The sequence below is a fragment of the Octopus bimaculoides genome, chromosome 13, assembly GCF_001194135.2.
Source record: "Octopus bimaculoides isolate UCB-OBI-ISO-001 chromosome 13, ASM119413v2, whole genome shotgun sequence".
NCBI classification, from domain to species: Eukaryota; Metazoa; Mollusca; class Cephalopoda; order Octopoda; family Octopodidae; genus Octopus; species Octopus bimaculoides.
In genome coordinates, this window is record NC_068993.1 from 16806541 (window position 1) to 16828034 (window position 21494).

General features: G+C 37.3%; 1 protein-coding gene across 1 annotated transcript in view; it reads left to right on the forward strand.

The window, feature by feature from the left end:
* The window catches only part of LOC106881088 (uncharacterized), a 465749-nt gene that overhangs the window by 90564 nt on the left and 353691 nt on the right, over window positions 1-21494 (forward strand). The gene's annotated exons all lie outside the window — the stretch shown is intronic.

The window sequence follows — 21494 nt, forward strand, 5'->3', positions numbered from 1 at the left end:
CTTGTTCTCCTATTCATCCCAAATACCATAGCTCATTGTGCTACCCTACCCCCTGCCAAGATGGGTCGGTCGGTACATTCCTATCCTGCCGTTTTTGAACTTTCGCTGACCGGAAAGGGGCAGCTACGCTAAAAATAGCTGTGGTTGCCGACAAGACGAAGGAAATACCATTCTCCCCAACTGACCAGAGTACGGGTTCAAAACCCAGCCCGGGAGATAGGGATATAATGCCAACTGTATTTTCGGTCGTCGCATCAATATATAAACTGGAACCTCAACATGGATGACAAAAGGAAGAACAGTATTGATACAGAAGGACAAAGAAGAGAGAAGGGAAGTCAGCATTTATAGACTTATTACATGTTTACCATTGCTCCAGAAATTATTAACTGGCCTATTAGCAGATGGGTGAGTCAAGAATCAATCAAACCCAGTTAACATGGAATTGACCTTGGACATGAAAACAGCTATTCATTCGAACAGCAAATGAAGTGCAAACAACTTTGGATGCAAGTTGTGCTGTAGGACCTTTGCTACTGAGAGAGGTTTGAAGATACACAGGGGAAAGACTTGTAAGAAAAGGACTGAGTGTGGATCGTCTGATCGTAAAACATGTGGCAAAACATCCCCAGACTCAAACCACAGTGGATCAATAAAGGTTACAGCAAAGAACTCTTCCTGACAGGAAACTGCAGGTTAGGAAGCTGGTGCATCAAATAGTACTTGGAGGAAACCAAGGGTTTTGTGGCCCGCTGCTAATGGGAAAGGAAAATATAAAGAGTTTGAAAACAAGGTATGTCGAGCTCTTTACAAAATCACAGGATCTACAGTGGAGAAACTGGGAAAGTTAACAAGCTCAGTACATGATACAGGAAAGGAATTATTTGGAGTGAAAAATAGTATCTGATTAGCAAAAGGAAAGTGTGGACCAAGCAGGAGGATCAGGAAAATGAAACAGTTGAGGAAGGAAAAGACCAGCCTAAGAAAGCAATGAAAATGTGCTGCAGAAGACAAAAAACCTGGCTTTGTGCTGCTGTATGACAATTTGGAAAGGAAATGCTGTTATGTGCAATGACATATCCACCGATATGAGTGACGAAAGGAAAGTAAAAGGATTCGGGGGCAGTTTCTGAAGTATGGGGTTACTAAGAAGCTGTTCACTGAACCGAAGAGTAGCACTTTATCGTGCATGAAAGAAGAATTGGATGCTCATATTGAAGAAACCTACAGCGATCTACACCGTAACCAGCCACTGCCACCTCTAAATGGGCTAAAGCATCTCTTAGAACTTGATATCGAATTTCAAATTGGAGACATCAGGTAGAAAAAGGTGAATGATTTTGTGAGAAAAGCGAGAGCAAAGAATGCCCCAGGAGGTGGTGGCATCTTGTATAAAGTATACAAATATTGCAATCGTCTGTGAAAGAAGCTCTTTGTCCTACTCCAACAGCTGTGGTGCAAAGAGACTCTAGTAGAGGATTGGTGTAAGGCAGAAGGCATATACCTGCCGAAGGAGGCCAATGCAGAGACTATAAAACAGTTTAGGCTGATATCCTTATTGAATGTGGAAGGCTGGGGGAAGACTAGCTCTCTCTCTGCAACTCTTTATCATTGCCTTAATCCCTCTGACAAGTATACTGAGAAAATCCAGGCCTGCCTATGAGTTTACCAAAATGAAGATGATCTCAAACTATATATAAAAAAAATGAAAAAGACCTAGACTCTCTGATCCAAACAGTAAGAGTATTCAGCAAGAATATTGGAATGCAGTTTGAGATAAATAAGTGTGCAATGCTAATTATGAAGAGAGAGCAGAAGATAAACTCTGATGGCACCAAATTACTGCAAGACAAATGTCATTAGATTGCTTGTGGATTAATGAGAAATGCAAATACCTAGGGATGCTGCAAGACAATAGAATAATGGAAAGAGAAATGAGAGAGAAAACCTTTAAAGATTACAAGAAAATTAGGAAGGTGCTTGAAATATAATTAAATGGAGGGCATATCATTAAGCAATAAATACATGTGGTATGCCAGTATTAAGACATTCTGCTCCTTTTCTAAAATGGACAAAGGTCAAGCTACAGAATTTGTATAGAAGAACTAGGAAGCTGCTCATAATGCATGGTGCATACCAACCTAAAAGTAATACCGAAAAACTTTCAAGAAAGGAAGGTGACAGAAGATTACTAAATACAGAAGATGTTGATATTGCGATATTAGGATTGAAAAATTATGTTGTGCAGAATGAGGAAAGATTAGCCTTTAGCAAAGAAGTTACTCAAACAATAGAAGAATTTAAGAACAGAAGTAAGAACAATAGAACATGCAGATGGAAAGAAATGGAATTACATGTCTAGTTCATGCAGCAAATTGAGGAGGTTGGTAGTCAAAAACACAGGCTTTGGTTGACAGAAAGCAAAAGACCAAAGCTGACCAAAGTACTTAGGAACTACTCATCAGGAGGAATCTGATAAAAGCAAGGATTGATAAAACTCAGTCAGGCAACAATTGTAGAATCTGTAGTAAAGGTGATGAAATCATTAATCATCTCCTGAGTGAGTGTTAGCTGGCACAAAAAGACAATAAGGGCCGACATGACCATGTCAATAAAAGAGTACATTGGGATGTTAACCAAGTGTGAGACTTTGAAATCATAGGAAAGTGGAGTGGAATGAACACAAACTAGAGGCTGTAATAGAGAATAAAAATTACAGGATCTTATGGTATTTCTCCATAAAGACTGACTGTACTACTGAAGCAAGAAGACCAGACATGATTACAGAGGACAAAATAAACAAACAATGTTAGATCATCAGCATTCCAGTTTTCTATGATAACAAAGTCAATACTAAAGAGATTGAGAAAATTGAGAAATATCAGGATCTAACCAGAGCTGAAGAGACTGTGAAATACTAAAGCAACAATGGCAATCAGGGCAGTTGGCACAACATCCAAGATGCTACTTAAAAGACTGAAAGAAATTGGAACTAAGACTCGCATTGTTGACCTACAGAAATGTACCACCCTGTATTCTGAAAGTTTCTTGAGATTTGAGGAGACTTGTTGCCACCAAACCTGATGATGCCGTCCCTGCTAATTGAATAATGAATTAAAGAAGATTGGAATAAAATGTCCTGTAGAGCTTCTACAGGTTTGCCTCTTAGGAACAGAAAAGATCATCATGGGGTTTTGAGCACTTGATGGTTTATTAAAGTCATGTAGATATCTAAGGTTTATGGGGGAGAACTCACTATCCACATAAATTCTATCAGGAATAAAGCCAATCTTGTGTCAAGATGTTAAATAATAATAATGATAATAATGATAATGGTTTCAAATTTTGGCACAAGGCCAGCAAGTCCAGGAGGGGAGTAAGTCAATTACATCAGCTCCAGTGTTTAACTGATACTTATTTTATTAATCCTAAAAAAATGAAAAGCTAAGTCAACCTCGGCGGAATTTGAACTCAGAACATAAAGATGGACATGAAGAACTGAAGATTCCAGTTAGAAAAATAACGAAATATAATCAACTACTTCTATTACTTAGAAATGAATGTATGCTGGTTTTGATAATAAACTATCTGTTCTTTGAATTAGCATGTAAATGGTTGAGTACTCCATAGACATGTACACTCTTAACATAATGTTGAAGTAGAATCAATGTGACACATTTGGATCATTTAATGGCAGGTCCTGTACATCCGATGGACTTCTGCTCAGTTTCCATCTACCGATTTGCACTCCTGAAGCATGGATCAACCTGAGACCAGAGTACATGACACTTGTTCTAAATGCTATGCTGTAGGATTGAACCTGGGACTTTATTATTGTAAAAGGGAACATCTTAATAATTCAGCCATGCAGCATCCATGTAGCCTCACACACACATACACACGTGCATCCACACACACACACACACACACACAGCTATTTAGTGTTTATAGCAACGTGTTATCTATAAGATAGTGAAGTAAGTTGCATTGAATAAATAACCATTCTAAACATTATAAAGGTTACAATAACTTGTACACCACTATAGACATCAACTTCTGACCAGACATACACATATGCACACATATGTATTTATACACACACACACACACATGTATTCACATCGCATACATACATGTATTCATATCACACATGTACATGTCCATGCATTCAATACACAAATGCATACACACAATCTCACTCACTCACATACACATTTCATCAGTAGCAATAATAATAAGAAGAAGAAAAGAAAAGGATAGTTAATTAGCCAAAGTTATTTATTAAAAACAGTATAATGAAACAGAAATCGTAAATATCAATGCAAGAAGAGTCAATTTTTAATGAGCGATATTGCCATTCCCTTAGAGACAATGTTTTGGTGCTCTTGGTTGTTTTACTTTTCTGTCTCCTCAGTGACTGCAACAATTTGATCTACTGTATGTAGTCACTAAAAACTGTCTCAGCTCTGGTGATTAATTTTTGTATTTTCTGACCTGTTTTGGTCCTACAATACTGCGTTTGATTTATCTGTGACCACCATCTAAATTATATAGTTCTAGAACCAAGATAAATACATACTGCTGTTTCAGCTGTCTTGCAGTGAAAATATAAATTGGAGATCAAACTCCTTAGCTAGATCAGTAAATTAGAACTGATCCCTTCCCCCACTCTTCTTTCTTTTTTTTTTTTTTTTTTATAGTCATACAAGTAAGTGTATATTGTCCTAGTTTGGTGTTTAACTCTTAAAAAATAAATAAATTACCCCGACTGTAAATCATTGACATTCGTTGGTCAAATGGAGGGATTCTGCACATAGTCACTTAATCTCCTAGAAATAGCAGTCAAATTTCCTTTGAATGACATTTATGTTTTTAAAAATGAGACACATTTGACATACTAGTCCTTGATATTTAAAAATGGGTTGGTCACAGTTGTGAACGATTTTAATCATGTCTTTTCAAATCTGGACTTAACTGAGGTTAAACAACAGCATCATTGACGTATGACCTAACACATTACCCTTATTAATATATTTCTGATTTAATTATTTCAGTTCCTCCAATTTAGCTGGCTCTCTTATGAACTACTACGTTTGTATTTTTTCACCCAACCTCTCTCACACTACCTTCTATTTTTAGGGATCTCTCTTTTCCCTCTAAATTCATCTTTTATTTCTATCATTGTCCAAACTCTTCTGATCACTACCATGGCACCAAGAACATCTTTCTGAACTCTTCACCCTTTGACGTCATCTTTGGTAGTAGATTTAATTTAATGCCTGGTTTATCATCCCCACCTAGTTGTTGGCTACCTTTAATGAAGTTCATTCTGTTGCAAGCATTTGAACCCCGGATAGTTTAATAGTGACTGTTTCTCCCTCACTTTCTACCATTAATTTTGAAAGCTCTACAAAGAAGATCATGAATGCTTCCCTTCTTCCCCTAATTAAGGCATTAAAAAAATCATGCTCAACACCTTTTCTACTCCATTTCTCAGCTTGACTCTTCGCTGTCAACCATAATTACCTGCACTTAAAATTCTTTTACCAACACATCAACTCTCCAAACAGTTTTGGTCTCTTTCTCACTCGTAAGCCCAAGCATTGTCCTGTCATCACAATTTCTGTTTCCACCAAATCATGTAATTACAACTTAATCAAGGCAGTACTTCCAATATCATTCTAGCACATGACATTCTGTGAACCCTTTCGTCCATGAAATCAGCTAATCCATCGGAGCTACACCACTTCTGGATCATCTGTTATTGGCAGCTAATGTGCTCCACCTTTGACTTGTCCAACTCTGGTAACTGATACTATCCGTTTAGATATGTCCATCCATACATCTCACGCAACCAAAGCCCCAAAACCACTAAACGGTTCACACACTGGTGAAGAACACCGCCTATGACACCTGAATAAAACTGTCTCCAACAAAAATGGCTCTGTAAGTAGCACTCCATCCCACACAACATAATCCTCCTTCACTCCCTTCTTAATTACAATTTGTCTTGCTACCACATTCATAAAGTTTACCAAATGTGAACATTTCTCTACCTACACCAACCCATTTAAACCACTGGATCTGATAGTGTTTCCTAAATTATCCTCAAATGATGCACTAATTTAGCTCCTATCCTTACCAAACTCACCACTTTTCCTCTATTTGTGGAAATATATAGATAGTGTCTCCCATCTTAAAGGAGTAATCTCTTTGAAGCTACAAATACAGATCGGTCATATTTACTTGCAACATCTTAAAAGATATAAAGACATTTGCGAATAACCAACTCTTTTATTATCTTCTACCTCAGCATGGTGTCTGTAGAGCCACATCTATTAAAGAACTGTTTGCATACATCTAATAGTGGTCTTTTGCCTTTGAAAAATTGGTGAAAACATTGTTGTCTTTGACCATGTCTTGTACATGAACCTGCTTAGTCACCTCTTTATGTTTCCATCCACATCCCATCTCTTGGATTTAAAATTTCCATCTAGACAGCCTCATGGTGCAGTGTGCATTGATGCAAATTTCTCCACCTTACAGGCTGTCAACTATTCATAAGTGACTTTGTTATTTTGCTTCCAATATTCTTCTACACAGACGATACCTTCATTCACTCCTCTTTGACATCGCTGTTTAACTCCAGATCAATCCTGAATGAGATGACTTATGATTAATGGTATTCTAGATATGACCGTTTTATGCTCTCAAACAGTATATTTTGAACTGCATTATTTGATATATCCTTTCTACTTTTCAAAGAAATCAAGCTGTTATTTCTAGCAGGTTTTGCAACCATGTACAGTCTTTCTCATCAGCTTGTTCTCTTTAATATTTTGCATACAAGTGTCGTTCATACAATCTAGACACCTCAAGCCAGAATTGCCCCAATTCTTCAAATAGTATCTGTAGACATCTTTCAGCCAGGACATGTCAACCCAGTCTGTTTCAGTATTACTAAAATACAATCACTAAATATACACAGAAGACTACTTCAAACTTACTACAAATGCTCTGCATCATGGTCTCTGTAAATCTTTTTTAACTGATTGATGGTTCAGTGGAAGTTTGCTGCAGTATTAATGACTGACCAATAGTAGTTAAATCAATATTTATTCCCGTATTGATGACTGATCAATGGTTCAATCAATATTTACTGCACTATTAATTACTGATCAATAGTACTTCAATCAATATTTACAACACTATTGATGACTTGATCGATAATTCAATCAATATTTACTTTGGTATTGATGATTGATCAGTGTGGTTCATCAGTATTTCTTGCACTATTGGTGACTCATCCGTTGTAGCTTAATCAGTTTTTATTGTAGTATTGATGATTGGCCAATGGTTCAAACAATATTTACAGAATTATTGATTATTGATCAATGGTAGTTCAATCAATATTTATTGTGCTATTGATGATTGATCAATAACAATTCAGTTAATAATTACTGTGCTTTTTATGACTGACCAACGATTCAATCAATATTTACTTAAGTATTGATGATTGATCAGTGGTGGTTCATCAATATTTCTTGCAGTATCGATGAGTCACCAGTCATAGTTCAATTAGTATACACTGCACTATTGATGACTGATCAATGATTCCATCAATATTTACTGCACTCCTGATGACTGACCAGTGAAATGCAAGGTGGGATAATGGCGATTATGTTAGATTAACTGTTGATTTATTCTTCTCACTGATGACATCAACAAAGTGATGTGTTTTCAGCAGCTGAGTAGTTGCTTAGCAACAGAACAGACGTCCTTCACACTGTTAAAATATGATCTCCAGTATTTAATTCAAGAACCTCTGAATTTGTTAAAATCTCTAACATTTATTTCAACATTATGAACCTCTTCTTTTTTCTTTCTTTCTAATAAATAATATATACAGTTTTTTTTATGCTGTTGCATCACTGAAATAAAGATAGCTTTGATATATGTTCTTGTATATCATCATCATCATTGTTTTATGTCCATGTTCCATGCAGGTATGAGTTGGACATTTTAACAGGATCTGATGGGTCCAAGGAAGGCACTATGTTTTGATATCTGCTTTAGCAGCATTTCTATGGCTGGATGCCCTTCCTAATACCAACCACTTTACAATGTGTACTGCCAGCTTTTTTTCATACCACTTGTTCTATTGTGATTACAATACAGCTCACAAACCTATGAACTCTATGCAATGGTAGTGGTTAAAGTTCATTTCATAATCACAGTGTTCTGGGTTCATCCTCACTGCATGGCAGCTTAACCACATATATTCTATAGTAGCCTCAATATGACTCAAGCCTTATAAGTAAATTTGGAGAGATACGAACTCTGTAGAAGCTTATGAGATGAGCTATACATATACTTAAAGGAGCCTAACTCTGTCATTACAGACCATCACATTGATTCTACCTTTGGGTTAGGTTAAGGATGTAAGTGTCTGTGGAATACTCAGCCACTTCTATACTGCAATAAGTCAATAGTTTCAATAATGGAACAACTGAAATCATCACATTTCGTGTTCAGTCCTACTGGAGGGCAAACTTGGGCAGGTGTCTTCCACTATAGCCCTAGGCCAAAGTCTTGTGAGCAGATTTGGTTGATGGAAACTGAAAAAGCCCATTGCATGTGTTTGGTGTGTGTGTGTGTGTGTGTGTGAAGGCATTTGGCTTAGTGGTTAGGGGTATTCAGCTCACATTCATAAGGTCATGAGTTCAATTCTTGGCAGTGCATCATGTCCTTGAGCAAGACACTTTATTTCACATTGCTCCAGTCCATTCAACTGGTAAAAATGGGTCATGCTTGCATTTCAAAGCATCGGCCTTGTTGCATTCTGTGTTACGCTGAATCTCCCTCTCCCTAAGAACTATGTTAAGGGTGCACATGTCTGTGGAGTGCTCAGCCACTTGCACATTAATTTCACAAGCAGGCTGTTCCATTGATCAGATCAACTGGAACCCTTGTCATAATCGACAGAGCACCAATTTATTTTTATCATCATCATCATCATCGTTTAACGTCCGCTTTCCATGCTAGCATGGGTTGGACGATTTGACTGAGGACTGGTGAACCAGATGGCTACACCAGGCTCCAATTTGATTTGGCAGAGTTTCTACAGCTGGATGCCCTTCCTAACGCCAACCACTCCGAGAGTGTAGTGGGTGCTTTTACGTGCCACCGGCACAAAGGCCAGTCAGGCGGTACTGGCAACAGCCATGCTCAAAATGGTGTATTTTACATGCCACCTGTAAGTATATATATATAAATATATGTGTGTGTGTGTGTGTGTGTGTGTGTGTGTGTGTGTGTGTGTGTGTGTGTGTGTGTGTGTGTGTGTGTGTGTGTTGACATTGCGTAATAGTCATACAAGCAATGTAATCCATTTCCAATATTCTGGAAAGCATGTCTGGCCATGGAGAAATATTACGTTGTTAGGAAACAGATGTGGAATTGCCAACAGGAAAGACATCCAGCTGTAAGAAATCTGTCTCAATAAACTCTGACTAACCTGTGCAGGCATCAAAAATAGACATGAAAACAATGATGACAATGATAGGCAAGAATCATGAGATGGTTGGCACATCTCTTTCACATCTCTTCTTTGTTCCAGAATTTTAATTTTCTAGTCACTGATGACAGGTTTCTTTTAGTAATGAGGAAATTATTTGGGTATGGTGATAATTATCCTTCTTGTCAGTGGTGGTGGTGGTGGTGATGGTGACAGTGGTAGTTAGCTACAGATCATTTCTAATTGAGCAGAACTAACGACCAAAGATATTCCATTCATGACCATCAAGTCTTGCTTTCTTTACGAGGTGGTATCAAAAGGTTCCTGGACTATTTATGTTTAATAAAAAATAACATATTTACCTGAGTTTTAACATCATCTCTTTTAAAATCGTCACCTTACACAGCAATACACTGGTCCCAACGTTCCTGCCACTTTTGGAATCCAGCCTGGAAGTCATTTTTTGTAAGTGAGTTGAGGACCTTCAGTGATACGCTCTGGATCTCGACAACAGTGTTAAAATGGTGACCGTTGTATTGCATCTTCATCTTGGGGAAGTGATGGAAATCTGCAGGTGCCAAATTTGGTAAATAGGGCAGGTGCAGAAGTGATACCATGTTGTTTTTGATGAGAAACTCATGAGTGAGGAGGAGAGCTTAGTGACAGAGTGCTTTGTTGTGGTGAAGAGTCCAGTTCTTTGTGCTCCACAGATCCAGCCGTTTTTGCTGAATGTCCTCCTTCAAATGCTGCAAAACATTACAGTAGAATTCTCAATTGATAGTCTGACCTTGGGGGATGAAATCCGGATGCACAATAGCACATTTACAAGGGTAACACTCACAGTAGGTCTTCCAGATCCCTCCTCATCTTCGAGAGATGTTCTTCCACTTTTGAAGCACCCCTTGCCACTTGAAACATTGTATATGACCCATTGCCTCATCACTGTAAACTTGCCAAAATGTGCTCAATGTCCCTGTAGTAGACTTCCCAAGTTTAATGCAAAGCTTCATGTTGGCTCTTTGCCCCAACTTCCTGTCCATGACAAAATCGCAGACTACAAACATACACATGATCGTAAAAATACAAATTTCACAACTTGTGAAGTAAACACAGTGATGTCACTTAGCACACTGTTTCATGAAGGTCACTGCTAGCTCTCACTGTGCACGCAACTGTGTGCTACCATCTGTTGGCACGCTGCAGAACTAGTCCAGGAACTTTTTGATACCATCTTGTAGTGTATCTACTACTCTACATCATCTAATATCGCCGGGTTTTTTTTAAGGTTGTGGTGTGTGATTAGAAGATTTGGTTGCTACTTCTTGTAGGTTGGGCAACCAATTGCTTAGAAACTCTTCCGTCCTTGTTGTTGTTGTTGTTTAGCCCTAGGTCAGCACTGAATGAGGTGTTCTGTGATCAGAGGCATTCCAACCATGACTATTCTGCTTTTATTTCAGGAGGTGTATTTATATGTTTATAATATTTTTATATTATTTATCACAAACAGTGAACAATTATGTCATTTGTTATAGGTTTTAAATTGGCCAATCACTAACTCACTTTATTTCTGATGGTGAGGGTGATAAGGGAGTGACTGAGTAAATGCAGAACAAGTATCTTGAAGGGCTTTATCTGTAAAGCCTGTTTTTCAATTTTCTCACTGAAGTTTATATCCTGCACCAACATTCATTCATAAAAGTCCCTTTCTCTCTTTCTCTCTCTCTCTCTCTCTCTCTCTCTCTCTCTCTCTCTCTCTCTCTCTCTCTCTCTCTCTCTCTCTCTCTCTCTCTCTCTCTCACACACACACACACGCAGATGGATCCGCCATCAACTTTGGTGATGAGTGTTCAGTTATTTTACAATCAACTAAATCATCTACTTGAATTAATGTATAAAATGACTGAGTATTCCAGACACATGTACTCTTAATGCAACTCTCAAAGTGATCAACATGATACAGCATGTAACAAAGCTATACCTTTGACTTACTGGGACAATCCATCTGACAAGCTTCCACATAGTTTCCATCTACCCAGTTTCACTCACAAGGCTTGGATCAACCCAAGACTTTGACTAAAGACATTTGCCTAACATGCCACACACTAGGATTAAACTTGGAACCTCCCTGTTGTGTCAACCCAAATTTTGAATAGAAGATGCTGCACTGTTGAATTGAACCAGAGACCATGTGGTTGTTAAATGAACTTCTCAACCACATGTCCATACCTGAACCTATCTCGGATGTCATAATCATTTTTATGAAGACAAAAAAATATCTTATCCCTTTTGGAAATAACAGAGTGTGATTCGAAAGAGATTTGGTTGCTATTTCTGGAAGGTTGAGAGATGACATTGAGGCTTCTCTGTTGGCTCAGTTGGTGTTATTTTGTTATCAAGGTGCTGTTGCTTTATATGTTTGTTGAGCTTGTGCAATATATTTGTATATTTTCTGACTAATATGGCTTCCATGACTAATCTTCTTTAGTACTGGAAGGATATAATATATATACACATATATATATACACTCACATACATTCATACATGTGTGTATATATGCACACATGCATGTATACACGTGTGTATGTTATTGACTCATGGGTTTCTTATATAGTTTTGTAGTGTGTTGTGTGATATATATTGTAAAGCCATGGTTAGTAAAGATATAAAAGCATGATTTCCTTTAACAGTTTATGTATAATTACACATACATGTCAACACATACACACAAATACATACGTATGTGCACACACACACACATGTATAAACAGATATGTGAATCTAGCTTTATACTACGTTGTAACCAATCTCACTGTTATGGTATCATTTTGGTTGAGTTCTTTGTTAATGCATTAGAATTAGAGGAAATAAATCCTGCTTAGAATATTTCTCATCTCTGGAAGATACAAATATGTATGTATGTATGTATGCATTATACACAAACACACATATACATGCAGACACACACAGGCATACAAATATATGCGATTCTTTTTATTTCATTTGGCCTAAACCATATTTGTTTTTCAGAGTAACTGTCTTGTTGTAGCTATTGTTGATGCTATGTATCTGCATATATGTATGGTGTGTGTGTGTGTGTGTGTGTGTGTGTGTGTGTGTGTGTGTGTGTGTGTGTGAATATGTATTTGTTTATTTTGGGAGCTTGTATTTGTCAGTTAATTTATTAGCTGAGGAGGATTGTTGAAAAGTATTACAGAAGGGGAAAAATTCACACAATAGATATTACAGATGAATGGAGTAAAGAAATTGGGGTTGTTTGCCTATTATTTATATTATTTATATTTATGACCCCAAAATAACAACACTGCGTCTGTCAGTATATTTATGTATGTGAATAAGTGAGTATGAATGAGTGTAAATTTTGTGTGTTGCTTTGATATTTGTATGGATGTTGTATTAAAAAGCCCCCTCTACTCTACTCCCAGTCATGTTTAATAGAATGGTAGTCATGTGTTAAGAGATATAGTAAAAAAAAATATTAGATGTTCATATATAGCATGGTGCAGGCATGGCTGCATGGTTAAGAAATTTGCTTTCCAGTCATGTGGTTCAAGGTTCAATTCAATCTGGTTGCTTAACAGCTTGAGCAAATGTCTTATTGGATTATTACGGTTTGTGAAATATTTGTTAAAAATGTATGCAGAAGCCCCCCACCCTCTCTCTCTCTCTCACACACACACACGCACACACAGGGTAAGTAATGATGCATGTTTGCCATTCCTGCCACTATGGGGGTTGAATTAATGATAATCCTAGCAAGGAACCACTTAAACCATCTTGGGGGATTCTGACACTTATCAAGGAGCTTCTGCCATGAGTCTCTCTCTAGATCAGAGGAGAAGTAGCAAGGCCAGTATGTCTGAGAGAGAGAAAGGGAGAGAGACAACCAGGTGTAGAGGTTAACAAGAGAGTCAGAAGTGCGTGACTCAAGATTTAACCCTTTAGCGTCCAGATTTCTTTGTCAAATCTCATACTTATTTATTTGCATTGTTTTGAACTAATCATGCACTATCTCATAACTTGAAGATTTCAATGATGTGATTGTTTATTTTTAGAATGACATTGTAGGGTAGGTGTAAGAAGCCAGAGCTTGATGGTCTGAATATAAAACAGGTAGAATATTTGGGCTAGATATAGCTAGATTAAACGCTAATGAGTTAATTCTCCTGCCACTACCACCTCTCCATTTATAGATTTGATGGACGTCTCTCGACTCTTTATCGAGCTCATCCACCCTTGTGGACTTCTGTTGTGTTTTTTTTTTTGTTCTCTCAAGATGTCTATCCATTGTCTACAAACCATATTAAGACCCTTGAGTGGTGTTACCAGTTTAGTCACCAATTGCCCAAACACGAAACAAGTAATAATGGTTTACACCAGTGGTTCTCAACCACTTTCTGTCTGTGAACCCCTTCGATTCCTATACTACTCTTGTAGATCCCTTTCATTCCTATTTCACTCTTGTGGACTTCCATAGCCATTTGATGTTTAAAAAATCCTCTGATATTTTTACAGTGAAACATTATTAGCAACTACGCTCTACAGGGTGGTTGGTCGTTAGGAAGGGCATCCAGCTGTAAAGACTCTGTCAAAACAGACACAGAAGTCTGGTGCAGTCTTCTGCTTGGCAAGCTCCTGTCAAACCATCCAACTCATGCCATCATGGAATGCAGATATTAACCCATTACCTACCAGTGATCTCATATGAGATCACTTAAAACTTACAAATTTCGTAATTAACTGTCAATATTTACACATATCTAACCTTTTTGCTATATCTACTAGGTATATTTCTCTGATATTCAAATGAGGTTTGCTAATTTTTCACCCAATATCTCGCTTATTGTATTTAAAATGTTCTTTTGAAATGTTATTTTGATCATTCCAGCGTGTTTCTAAGGCTGTTTTATGCTAGAAATCAAAGTTTCATAAAAAAATTCCAGTTAATAGAATTATGGGAGGTAATGGGTTAAGTGATGATGATGATGATGATGCATAAAAAAATTGTTAAAATATTTTGTATATTGTGGAAGTATAACCAATTTATTGCACATAGATTTTAACAACAGAATCTTATATGAACCCCTAAGGGCTATGTGGACCCCAGTTAAGAACCAATGGTTTACGCGATTACCATTAGTAGATGATTTTTTTTTAATGTGGCCTGACACTAGAAGTGTGTTTGTATGTTTATGTATGTGTTTATGTTTGCTGATGTAAAATGGTTGCATCAAGTAATGTTGCTTTATGTGGAAACTGCAACTTAACAGTTTAACAAATAGGAATTGATAAAATGAGAAGACCAAAAGAAGCAGTTCAATGATCGAAAACAGTAAAAGATCCATAAATATGTGTGTGTGTTGCTGCTGCAAGGGGCAAGTGTGTTTATACTAAACTTCATTATGGATAAAATAAGCTACATTCAATAATTTTTGCATTCAACCATTTTTGGTCAGTGGACTCTTTTGATTACTATTTTATTCTGGTAGACCCTCCCCCCCATAGCCATTAGATGTAGAAACTGTTTTCAAAATTCCTAATTTGTTTTCCACACATTAGCTTGTGTTGGTTGAACTAAGTAAAATGTCAGAGAAAGAAACCTAGCTGTTTCTTACTATACATACCAATACATACATCTAAAGCAAAATATTTTCAGGGGCCCTTAAAATACTATTATGGATCCCCAATTTACTATTTTGTTACATGGACCCAAAAATCTTATATCAACCCTCAGTGACCATATGGACCCTGGCTGAGAACCACTGGGCTAAGCAAACAAGAGAGCTTTTAATGTGTTTCTTGACCTGCTAGAAATAACAGCAAAATTTCTCTTAAATCACAATAAGTGCATTAATTCTTTCATTACCATATTTGTAACAGATAGCTTGTCTAAGTGTTTCAAATCATTTTCAAAAGAACCAAGAGTAGTTTAGTAAAAGACCTATAATGTTATTTATATATTAGTACATTGCACAGCCATGATCTCTTTTTTTTATCAGCTTTCTCTTGATTAGTTATGCAATTAATCACATCATGGAGGAGTTATTGTAGTTATTAAAAAAAAACATGAGAACTGTTACATTTGCTTTTATTTCTTAAGAGGACTATCTATTATGAAATTATGAAAGGTCAAAACATTTTGTTGTACTTCTATAACTTATTAGCAACCAGATCACAGAAGAACTACAAATTTTTTCTTGACACCTCATAGTTAGCTTTTCCCAAAATATGGATAAATATAACAGATCTTGGGGTGTTCTTAAATGACAAAAATGATTCTTCTATGATAGAATTGTTACAGTTTCAACACATGAACTCAAATCATGTCACTTGCCAAACACTAAAATATAATTAGAAGAAATATTGGAGTTGCCAAGAACTCATTTGGCAGCTCTAAAATTCTTTAAATAAGATTTCAATGCAGAATTTTATTTAGATACGAACCCTTCAAAATGCATGGTCTTGTGTGTGTGTGTGTGTGGTATTAAAAGGGTTGGAATGACACAGATAATGTTGTCATGGATGTACATTGAGCAGAGAAATAAGATATGATTGTCACGGCTGGAATGTCTTTCATCATAAGTTTACTCAGCTATGACTGACTCAAGACTGATCAGTAAGATATTGCACAAGGAGAAAGGATATGATCAAAATTCCTCGCAGAATTTAGTTCCAGCCATTTACATTCTGAGTTCAAATGCCATCTACTCTGTTTTTTTAAATTTAAGTTTAATGGAACAAAGACCAGTCATATTCTGCACTTCAATTAATTATTCTCTTCTTCTGTGAGAGAATAATTAATATTACCAAGGTATTAAAGCAGTGAGCTGGCAAAATCGTTAGCATGCCAGGCAAAATGCTTAGCTTCGTTTTGTCTGTGTTTACGTTCTGAGTTTAAATTCTGCCAAAGACAACCTTTCATTATTTCAGGGTCAATAAAATAAGTCCCAGTTGACGACTGGCGTTGATGTAATCAACTTTGTTCCTCCCCTAAAATTGCTGGTATTGTGCCAAAATTTGAAACAAATATCATCAAGGTTATAGGCGCAGGAGTGGCTGTGTGGTAAGTAGCTTGCTTACCAACCATATGGTTCCGGGTTCATTCCCACTGCGTGGCACCTTGGGCAAGTGTCTTCTACTATAGCCTTGGGCCAACCAAAGCCTTGTGAGTGGATTTGGTAGACAGAAACTGAAAGAAGCCCGTCATATATATATGTATGTATATATATATGTTTGTGTGTCTGTGTTTGTCTCCCCAACATCGCTTGACAACCGATGGTGATGTGTTCACATCCCTGTAACTTAGCAGTTCGGCAAAAGAGACCAATAGAATAAGTACTAGGCTTCCAAACAATAAGTCCTGGGGTCGATTTGCTCGACTAAAGGCAGTGCTCCAGCATGGTCGCAGTCAAATGACTGATACAAGTAAAAGAGTAAAAGAGTAAGGCTTAGAATAATGTGTGTATATGGGAGGGTGTATGTGAGTGGATAGAGAGGGGGAGGGAGAAAGAGAGAGAGAGAGCTGCCTTCTTTTCCAGCATACATGAAGTTTTCAGCCCAAAGTTTACAGCCAAAAACGGTAGGTTGACTTATACACAAGATGAATTTTGGAGGACCAAAAACTCCAAATGAAATGCAGCAGGATTTGGAGATCTAGTAATGACATTTGAATGTCTGCACTGCATGCTACATTGACTTGTATGCTCAAAAATATGGTATCAACTTTCTAGGTGCAATCCCATAGTCAGTCATGACCGAAGGAGGTCTCAGAATTATTGTTACCTCAGCTATACAAACCCATGCCAGCATGGAAAATGGATGATAAACGATGACAGTGATGATGATCATGGTGGCATACTGTTCTGTGTATGACTGTGTGTGAGAGTGGCAGAGGGAGAGAGAGAGAGATATGTAAAAGGATGATTGGAATTATACTATTTTATTTGCAAGTTCTTCATGCTTACAGAAGATTTCTTTCTTTCTGCTTGGTAACCAGTGTTAGTTTGTTTATATTCTGTAACTCAGTGGTTTGGCAAAATATACCAAAAGAATATGTGCTGAGCTTAAAAAAGCAGGTACTGAGGTCAATTTGTTTGAATAAACCCTTCAAGGCAGTGCCCCAGCATGACCACAGTCCAGTGAGTGAAACAAGTATCAGATAAAAAATAAAGATAAATCCAAAGTATTGAATTGGTAGGATTACTAGAATATTTGGTGTGATACTTTGTGGTATCTCTACCAACTCTTTGTATTCTGACAGTCCACAGTCACCAAAAGTCTGCTGTACTCAGCTGACCAGTAAGCAGCAGCTAAAACACCACCACAATTAACAACCTCCCATACAGTATCAGTGTTTAATGGCGTGGATGCTTGTATTAAGTATAAATGTATAAATATATTCATACACGCATGTATGTTTTTTTTTTATATGTCACATCAAACTAATCAGTGATTTTCTGTGATGCTGTTCACCTAGCGTGAGTAATTATTACTCTGTTCTTAGACATTTAAAGTACAAATCACCAAGTGGAGATTAAGAAAAAAAAATTATCAAGACATCGAGCTTTAGAGAAGTCTTAAAAATAAATTACCTGCACTTCATATATCATGTTGCACATTTTAAATCAAATAATATATTCTTCAAAGCAACAAATTGGCAGACTCGTTAAAATATTGGTTAAAATGTATCAAAGAATAGGTTCCAGCTCTCTGCACTCATCTTTGTCATCATCATTTACTGTCCATCTTCCATGCTGGCATGGGTTGAACTATAAGTTCAAATTCTGTCGAGGTCAACTTTGCCTTTTGTCCTTTTAGGATTGATAAAAAAAATACACCAAGTCATGGCTGTGTGGTTAAGAAGCTCACTTAGCAGCCACATGGTCTCAGCTTCAGTTTAACTGTGCAGCACCTTGGACAAGTATTTTCTACTGTAGTTCTAGGCTAACCAATGCTTAGTGAGTGCATTTGGTTGACAGAAACTGTGTGGAAGCCCATCATATATATATATATATATATATATATATATATATATATATATATATCCATAATGGCTGGTCTTACCAGTTGGTTTTGCACTAGGGGTCCAATGGAGTGTTAGATAACAGCCTGATTATGTATCCCTGTGCTCTTCAGAGATGGCATTTATGGAATGAAATGTCACAACTCTGCATCTTGTGCTTTATAGCTGCTATCCTTAGCAGTGTGCTCTACTCAGTCATAAAAGAAGAGTCACCATATTTCATTCAATAACTGCCATTTCTGAAGAGCACAGGATTGAACCCTTAGTGCAAAACCAATTGGTAAGATCAGCTGTAATGGATATATAGTACTGTACACTTCAATTAATATATATATATAAGTTCAAAAAAGGAAAACAGACAAAAAAACAACAACGTGAGGACGTGATACAGATTGTATATATATATATATATATATATATATAGAGAGAGAGAGAGAGAGAGAGAGAGAGAGAGAGAGAGAGTGAAAGTGAAAGAGAGAGAGAGAGAGATGTTTAATAATGATGATGATATATGTGCCTGTCCACTGCTTGATAACCAGTGTTTGTTTATATTCTGTAACTCAATGGTTTGGCAAAATAGACCAATAGAATATGTGTCGAGCTTAAAAAAGTAGATACTGGGGTTAATTTGTTTGAGGCAGTACCCCAGCATGACCACAGTCCAGTGAGTGAAACAAGTATCAGATAAGAAATAAAGATAAATCCAAGGCATTGAATTGGCAGGACTGCTAGAATATTTGATGTGATGCCTTGTGGTATCTCTACTAACTCTTTGTATTCTGACAGTAACACCTGTGATTCTACTGGTGCCAAGCTGGTTGGCCATTAGCAAAAGCCTTTAGGCTATTATTAATGGCCTAATAAACCATTAACTCAAATTACACACATTAACACAGATAATAGGTGCAAGTGTAGTTGTGTGGTTGAGAAGCTTGCTTCTTATGTGGCCTCGGGTTCAGTCCCACTGTTTGGCACTTTGATACAGTTTCTTCTGTTATGGCCCCTGGCTAACCAAAGCCTTGTCAGTATGTTTGGTAAGTGGAAATATAAAAAAAGGCCATCAAATATATAAACTTAGATATGTTTCGACCAAAGATTGGTCCAGGCCATATCTAACTTAATAGCACCACCTGATAGGATTGTCTAAATACTTTTTACAGTCAAGTTTTGTCTGTGGTCCATTCAAGTAGTAAGTTCTTATTGAGTGAGTTGTATCCAGGTATGGGTGGCTTGTCTGGTACTTTTTGAAGAAAGCTGTCTAGACTCTGTTTAAAGCTGATAGGATCTGTTTCCTCTTTTATTTGTTTCAGTACAATGTTAAACAGGGCAGGGCCTGTTGAGGAAAAGAAATTATGCCGCAGTGTACCTATACGTTGTGATTCTGAATTGGGCAGGGGACATATGGCTCATGGTCCCAGCCTTGGATGAACCTTGAAACTAATGTTCAGGTCGTTTGGGCAATGCTGGCGGTATATTTTCCACATCGTACAAATGATGTACCGCTCACGGCGGCGCTGGAGAGAATAGAGCTTCAAGGCTTTAAGGTGGTCCCAGTAATCAAGATCAGTCATGCCTTCAATTTGTTTGGTGACTGCCCTCTGGGGTGATTCAATCTTTGAGATGTTTTGTTGTACCCTTGTCTAGACATCAGGTGATGGCTATAAATGAACAGCAGTATCATAGAAGTGAAATTATTTGTTTCTGGTCTTCTGAGAAAGGAATGTCAAGCTATGGCTAAAATATCGTGCTTGTAAACAAGTGAGAGTTGGCAATAGGAAGAGCTGAAAATTTGCCTTAACAAGCATGGGAAAGCAGACTTTAAATGATGATGATGACGATGTTGGTGGCAGCAGCACTTGTTGTTTTTATCCTTGGACCACACTGATGGCTTGGAGAAAGGAGATGTGCAGGGAGGAACAACTGCTAGTCTTCCACAAAATAAACATTGCCCAGCCTGCACATATAGCTGTAGATGCATGGTCAGTCCAGAACAAAAGGAACTCTTTAACAATGAATGAGGAAGTGTCTACAACAGCTGCTTAATCTGCTGGAAATAGCTGAGAAATCTCTGTCAAGTCACACACCAATGTTTAAAAAAGGAAAAGTCACATTGAATTGTTGTGATCCTAAATGAGAAAGCATAGTCATGGCTGAATTGCTTTTGATCATAGATTTGCTTAACCATGGCTGACCTGGGGCTAAACAACTTCAACAACAACACTACTTTTCATAATATACAAATGATGATGTTGCTGAGTATAAGGTTAGCCTTCCCTGAACAGAACTATGATGGAAAGCATTCCAGCAAGGCCAACTTTCACTGAGACAGCCTGTATCTACGACCTCATCATATAATGTGTCTATCCCTTTCCATGATAGTTGTTGTAATTTGAGGAAGATTTGGTTGCTATTTTTAATAGCTTGAATGATCACATAGAAGCCTAATAGATGGCTCCTGAAAGAAGATATTTATCTTGAAGTTTTTTTTTTTTTTTAATCTAGATATTTAAAGCTAAATTTTGTCAGTCAAACCAAATGAAGTTTTATGATAGATAACTCACCAATAAAAAAAACCCCTGATAGATCCAAGTTCTCTGGAGTACATATAAGTTAAGTTCATTCTCTTGTTATTATCTACCCTTTAGCAGAGTCCATTCTGCTGCGTTCCCCTGGTCTGAAGCTAATTCAGTATCTTGATACACTGCTTGTTCTAGCAACATAACTGTTTGATAGAGAATAGAGATAAATGTAGTGTTCCGACAGATCCCTCCAGTTAGACATGACAAAAAGCTGGTCGTGGTCAGTAACTCTTCAAAAGACTGTTTGGTTTGTTGGAATGCCCAGCTGTAGCCACTCACTGCCAACCAGGGCACTTACTGGAAATACATGGTGGTTCTGTAGCAACCTATGAATTGTAGTTTCTCCAATGAGTTTTG